Source organism: Anabrus simplex, chromosome X, assembly GCF_040414725.1.
Source record: "Anabrus simplex isolate iqAnaSimp1 chromosome X, ASM4041472v1, whole genome shotgun sequence".
In the NCBI taxonomy this organism is placed as follows: domain Eukaryota; kingdom Metazoa; phylum Arthropoda; class Insecta; order Orthoptera; family Tettigoniidae; genus Anabrus; species Anabrus simplex.
In genome coordinates this window covers 29,511,917-29,519,296 of record NC_090279.1, presented here as the reverse complement: position 1 = coordinate 29,519,296, position 7,380 = coordinate 29,511,917, and positions in this window count along the sequence as shown.

Here is a 7,380-nt window from a genome sequence, read left to right as displayed (position 1 = left end):
TTTCCAGAGGTGTTCTCTGATACTCTTGGTGTTACTGACCTTATTGAATACAAAATTGAGGTCACGGATTCGGTTCCTGTCCGTTTTCCACCTTATAGGCTATCTCCACCTAAAATGAAGGCTCTGAAAGAAATTAGTGACCAAATGTTAAGGGATGGTATTATTCGGCCCTCTAAGTCTTCGTATTCTTCGCCTATTTTTCTAGTCCCGAAACCCCAAGGTGGCTTCAGGCCTGTCATTGATTATGGGGCTCTCAATCGGAAGGTGGTGTTACAATCTGTGCCCCTTCCTGACCTTCATTCTTGTTTTTCATGGTTTCGTAAGGCCAAGTTCTTTACCATCTTGGACCTGAATCAGGCCTACAATCAAATTTCCCTACCCGAAGAGTCTAAACACCTTACAGCGTTTGCCACGGATTGGAATTTGTATGAATACAACCGCGTGCCTTTCGGGCTCCCCACGGGAGCAGCTGTACTCACTAGACTGCTAGATAGGGTCTTCTCCGACATAAAATTTGAGTACTTGTATCACCATCTTGATGATGTCGTCGTATTTTCGGAGACTTTCGAAGAACATCTAGATCATCTGCGAGAAGTTCTCAATCGCCTTCGTAAGGCTGGGTTAACTGTGAAGTTGTCCAAGGTTGCCTTCGCTAAGCCCTCCATGTCATTCCTAGGGCATATTGTGTCGCCCGATGGCGTTGCAGTCGATCATTCTAGAACACAGGCCATCCGTGATTTTAAACCTCCCAAGGATATAAAAGGTAATGCCAGGTTCATTGGTATGGTGAATTTCTTCAGGAAATTTATTCCAAACTTCGCTAATAGAGCGGCGCCCTTGAACCTTCTTCGTAGGAAAGGCATCAAATTCGAGTGGGGACCTTCTCAACAAGCTGCTTTCGAAGATCTTAAATTAGCTCTCTGTAATGCCCCTGTCCTTGCCATGCCAGATTTCTCGAAGAAATTCATCGTCCAAACCGACGCGTCGTCGTCGGCGGTAGCTGCAGTCCTTCTTCAAGAGACTGAACTAGGGAGGCGACCTATCGCCTATGCATCTAGGACTCTATCGGCTCAAGGATCCAAGTATTCCATCTATGAGCTCGAAGGTTTGGCAGTCTTATTTGCCTTAGAAAAGTTCCGTCTCTATCTGGAACATGTCAAATTCGACCTGGAGACGGATAATCAAGCCTTAAGCTGGGTCTTAGGTAGGCCGCGTCGTACTGGTCGTATAGCCCGTTGGGCCATCCGAATTTCTGCCTTCCAATTTGATGTTAGGCATATCAGAGGTACTGAAAATGTTGTTGCAGACGGACTCAGCCGTATGTTTTCCAACGACGTCGAGACCCATGAACCGGTCGATAGTTCATCACCTCCCGAGTCCATACTATCTGAGGTTAATGTCATCTTAACAGATGCTCCCATGCTCTTTAAGGACATTGAGAAATACCAACGTGAAGATCCGACGCTGGCTCCGATAATGGAAACCCTTTCTTCTGGGGAACATGTTGTCCCTTATGTACTGAGGAATGGTGTTTTATTTTGCCCTTCGATGCATGATAAGATGATGAAAGTTGTCGTTCCAGCTATTCTTGTACCTATGATCTTCAAGTACTATCATTAGACCCCATTAGGGGGGCATCTAGGCATCTTTAGAACTCGTGAAAAGATTCGTGAAAGGTTCATCTGGAAGGGTATGGATGGCGAAATCCGTGAACTAGTAAAGGCTTGTAAATCTTGTTTGCTTAGTAAACCCACAATGTCCAGCAATGTAGGCCTTTTGTTTTCTCATCAGGCTTCGCGCCCAATGGAACGCCTGTATATTGATTATGTAGGACCCTTCCCCCAGTCAAAGGGAAATGCCAACAAGTTCATATTTGCATGTGTAGAGGGTTTTACAAGATTTTCCTGGTTATTTCCGACTATGCTGGCTACCGCTCAGTCCACCATTACTTGTCTAAGTTCAATCTTTGCTTCTTTTGGTCCGTGTCAATATATTGTGTCTGATAATGCTAAGGCTTTTACATCTAATCTATTTCGTAAATTCTGCTTTGACCTGTCGATCTCTCATGTGACAACTTCTGCTTATTACCCTCAACCATCTCTGGCTGAACGGGTTAATCGTAATCTCAGGTCCGCGCTTATTGCCTATCATCATGAAGATCATTCTAGATGGGACACGTCCCTGCATTGGTTAGCTTTTGATTTGAACTCGGCTGTTCATGAATCACATAAGTTTACTCCAGCTTCTTTGATGTTCAAGTTTGTTCCCAACACGCCGCTCTCTAACCTCTGGTCTCTGAGTGATATTCTACCTGAGACAATAGATCCAGATAATATTAAAGATCTTTGGAAGAAGGCTAAAGCCAATCTTAAAGTGTCTCATGAAAAAGTCAGGGAAAGATATGATCGTGGACGGAGACCCACCCCTTTGAAGGTAGGCGACCAGGTGGTGGTCAAGAATTTTGTTCCCGCGGGCAAGCTTGCCCCCAGATTTCACGGGCCGTGCATAATTCTTGATTTTCTTACGCCGGTCACATTGTTATTAAGCAATCCAGCCACCGACAGGATATTTAGGGTTCACCTGTCGCAGGTGAAATCTGTATAATTTCTGTGCTAACTTGCTTCATATAATTTTGAAAGAAATATGAAGGTTATATTTTTTTTGAGGGGTTTCACTTTTAAGGCCTTCTGTCCTTGGAATCTGTTTCCTTAGTGTGTAACCATTTATTGTAAACCTTCCCCGACCAGTTAAACTGCCATCCTGTCCTTACCACGGCCATTACCACGCTCCCGTCTCCTGCTCCACTACACACAGTGGCTTGTATATGAAACGAATTTCTCCACGCCGCTGGCCCCTCAACCTCACCACAATTAATGTACCCTAAAATCATTCTGGTCCAACAAAAATTCTGCCGCCGAGCTTTAATGTTTCAGTGCCCCCGCAGCAGCGCGGCGCCGTACCGCTACTGAGGTAGGGTATGGGCCCGCCCTTCTCCAGTGAGGCCAACCAGTGTACGGCTAGCCGGAGTCCTCCTCCCGGCCAAGGCTGATGTGCGGCGCACAACCTGTAACTGGCCCGCGACCTACATGTTCGCCGCGGGCGCGGCGTGCTTCAACACCACTACTCCTCTCATAGTGCGGGCGAGCGGTATCTCAGGGTACTTGAGGGGTCCGAGCGGCCTCCTCTGGACACAAGCTGCAGCGGCCGGTCTGGCCATCCAACTTAATCAACCTTGAAAATATGTAATCAGCTACATGGACATTTAATATCTACAATTACTGCAGTTTTGAATCCATCTGCATTATCTGGTGGACTTAGAAAATTTTTCCTCAACTTTAAAAACTAAATGTTTTTCTTCTGAATTCAACTTCTACAAACATAAAGACATTACATCAACTATAACTACAAACTATTTTGAAACTGGATCCTATCATTTAAGAAAATTTGGTTGTAAAGACTTCTACCATTAACTTCGATATCAACATCATAACTTGGACCTTATTTTAAAACAAAAGTTTATGTTCTTCTGTGTTACCCCTTGGAGGAACTTTTTTTTGGGGGGGGGAGGTCTGTACCGGGTGGTACACCTTCACGCCGCTAATTTAAACCTTGCGCCAGTCGAAACTCCTCTACTGGAGGAAGTCTGAACTTTATCTACTGTGTTAATTTTCAAGTTTCTCAGAAGATGTCTCTACTTGTAAATTTTGAAGTTTCTGAACTGGGTCATTTTCGATGTATTTTTATTTTGCCTGTGGTAAGAAGTGTGAACATTCTCTTCTAGATGGCACTACTGAAGGACTACAATTATGCACCCTAGCGCGAAGTGAAAGAACTGTGTGTTTTGGAGAAATTTTGAATTCATAAGTTTGCTCTTTGTTAAATTTCTTTCAGTCATTGTTTAAGTTGGCAATATTAACCCTTTCTTTCCGCCAGTTTTGAATTTGACCAATAATAATTTTCTGTAATAAATTTTCTACCAATAATGTGTTTCTTCTTCATCTTGTGTAGGGGTTTTTGTGGGTAGCCAATAAAATTCTTGTGGGAGGGTGTTCTCATTCCTGAAACGCCTCGAACTTTCCACGAGGGTGTATAAACTGCTGATTTTCGGGTCTCCGGGCCACTTCAGTAACCACTATCAGTGTGTAAAGTACGTAGCAGGGGGCGGGAAGCACCTCTTTCGTCGAGCAGCAGTTCAACCATCAGGTAATGGCCGTTTAATTACTTCTTTTCTTGCTCGCTCAGCAGTTTAACTCTCGGGGCAGGTCCGAAGCCTTTCACCATGTAACTTTCCTCTAAAATGTAAAGACACTTAGTTTCAATCCTATCTTTGTAAACTACAAATTGGGATAGAGAGTGCTTAACCCTCTCGAGCTCCCACTCATATTGCTGTGAGGTGAACTTACTTTCACAACCGTTTCTTCCTTAACGTAATGTAAATTGTTTCCTTCTAAAAGTCACCTCTTTAGTATGGGATTAGCCCTTGCAGTAACGGCCTAGTGCCAAGTAGGTTTTATATAAAGTGTAGTAGGAGTGCAAGAACGCCTCCTCCCAAGTTGGTATTTTAGAGGCCATGTAATTTACCTGTTTCTTTACTTAATAGGCCTCAGTAGGTTGGGTATTTTTACCCCTGTTTTCATATCCTTGGAGGACAACTTGAATGTGGAGTTTGGTGTGGCCTTTGATAGGCTTAAATTTTGAGAACGAGTGGCCCCTTCTTGAAAATTGAGTTGTTGTATGCCTCGAGGAAGCTTTACCGTGTAAAGAGGAGCAAGTGCTCCTAGGCATGATTGGGGTTTTCTCCCTCTTTGTTGAATTCTGTATATCGTAAGGTTGGGCTTATAGCTCAAGAATTGTGTGTCTGGCTCTCGGAGCCCAAATCCTGTAATCACTGTAATTGTACATTTTCGAATTGTGTTTCGCCTACTGAGTACCCGTTCTATTTGTTATTTCTTAATCTTGAAAAGAAAATATAACCTTGTTAAATTTTATCTTAACTTTAATTTCGTATTTTGAGACCTGTTCACCCCCGCACCTTCTTTCACCTCTGCTAGTCCACCAAACCACGGTAACATTAATTACTGAATATAGAAAGTAATACACAAGAACTACACAATTCCAAACTGCAATTAAGCCTATCCTAATTACAACAACAGAATTTTTAATAAAAGTTTCTACGGATACTTCTACTACACCAGTACTACACAAATATTTTACAATAATAAAATAAGCACACTAAATTCTAATAGGATATTACTCGTATACTACTGTACAGTACACTACAGTAATTTTTAAACTACTTTCAGACGTATCCTAATTTCGATGACGGTACCGCATGTCACTACTAAGCACAAACAGATATGAACTTTGCAAGAACTACTGTACTCAAAGATTACCAACAAAGCTAAATGCTTAGACAAATTATTATTAGTATTACGGTCTAATAGATACACACGAAAGATAACACACGAATATAGCAGGCAAGATACGGCACTATCTAAATGTACTGTACCTATACTACAATGTATCTACACTACACTACACTACGTTTGGTTAAATTCTTAAGTATCGAAAGGATTGCCGTACACGAAGAAAAACACGAATATAACTGTCAAGATATTATCTAATATATTATACCTTATCTTCACTATAATTCTACTGAAATGTGGTTACGTGATTATTACAGCTGGTGGATTACTATTATTTTCCCTACTCCACGTGACTGAGAGTAAAAGTGTCCTTAATTAGGCCTACTGAAAAATACGAGGTTGTCTACAATAATTTCTCAAATATTTCTATCAAAACTATTCCTACTACTCCAGGGACTCTAACTGCAATTAGGCCTACTGGGATATATGAACTTTATTATTATTAGCTAACCGCTCATAAATACTGAAAGATCGAGGGAGTGAAGTATAAATTACGGATACTTTAACCTACTCAGAAGTACAAATGACTGGAATACAAGGCCAGCTGATTTATATTTATATTTACTTGACTACACTACTCCATTTGTTCACGACTGTAGTCAACAATGCAATATTTGAATATGAGGAGCGATAATAATCAATAACAATACAACGACTGTTAACTACTACCGAGTAATCTCTTTGACTACTTTTTAAATGGAAGACAGGCGTATAGTCTTTTTAAATGTAGTAAATTATTACCTTCGCGATAGTTCGGACGGATATCTATACGAAATACCGGAGGAATTTCGGCGGAAGTTACGGTACTATTCCTTATGATAAGCTGCCTTTGTAAGTATTATACCAACGAACCTACAGATATTCACAAATATTTTAAAAGTTAATATTATTACCTAAAAGTTAATATTATTACCTAAAGTATTTACTAAACCTAAATTCGAAACAAGGTACACCTAGCTAGCCTACTTAACCTAGAAAACGTAAATTACTGAAGACCAACTGAATTACTTGTTATAAAATTTAAATAAATATCACTACCAACAAGCACTAAACACCACTATATAAATAGCACTAAATGAATCACAAATACAAAACATTAAGCTATTTCAATAATTTTAACTACTTTATCACTACAATAATGCAAGAGCTCTCTCAACAGCCAACCGTTCTCAAGCGCATCCAACAATGCAAGGTCAGATCAGGAAATAATTAAATCTCAACTTTTAAGATTAACGTATTGAGGTGACAATTAATAAATAGATAAACTAGCATCAAATCAATTACTATTTAGGATACAACCACGAAGTGACAAGCGTGAAGAATGTATGTTATAGTCATGTGGTAATGATCCTTCACTATCAGCACATCAGTTGTCTTTCATTATTTTTTATAAACAAGAGAAAGGGCAAAAAAGTATTCGTTATCAAAATAAATGCCATTATAAGGCAACAAACCTGAACAATAGACAAGGCATAATATAACGTACTGTAAACTAGTTTTAACCCTAGAACACTAACCCTTCGTAAATTTTACGACAGTAGGTAGGAGAACGGTATAGTTTAATGCCTTCCGCGCGTGCGTGCGTGCCGCTATTTTGTGTAGCTGATTTTTTCGAGCAGTTATTGACTGTGGCATGTGCGATTGTTGATATCTTTGCTCATTCTTGTAATAATTGGGTGGGTGTCGTCATATTCACGAACGGTTAGTGATAGTGTGAACTTATAAGTATAATGTTTCGTCATGCCTTTTTTACATTTATACATATTTAATTTATTTTCTTGGTAGTTTTGGTTTCTTTGTGATGTAAATAACCTACATTCATAATTTAAGTGTTTATTTTAATATGTTGTGTTATAAAATTAATTTTTTTTATAAAACGTGTTCATTTAATACTTTTTGTGCGCCAAGTTTTCTACATTTAATAAATAATCACATAAAATTGTTTAATATCTAC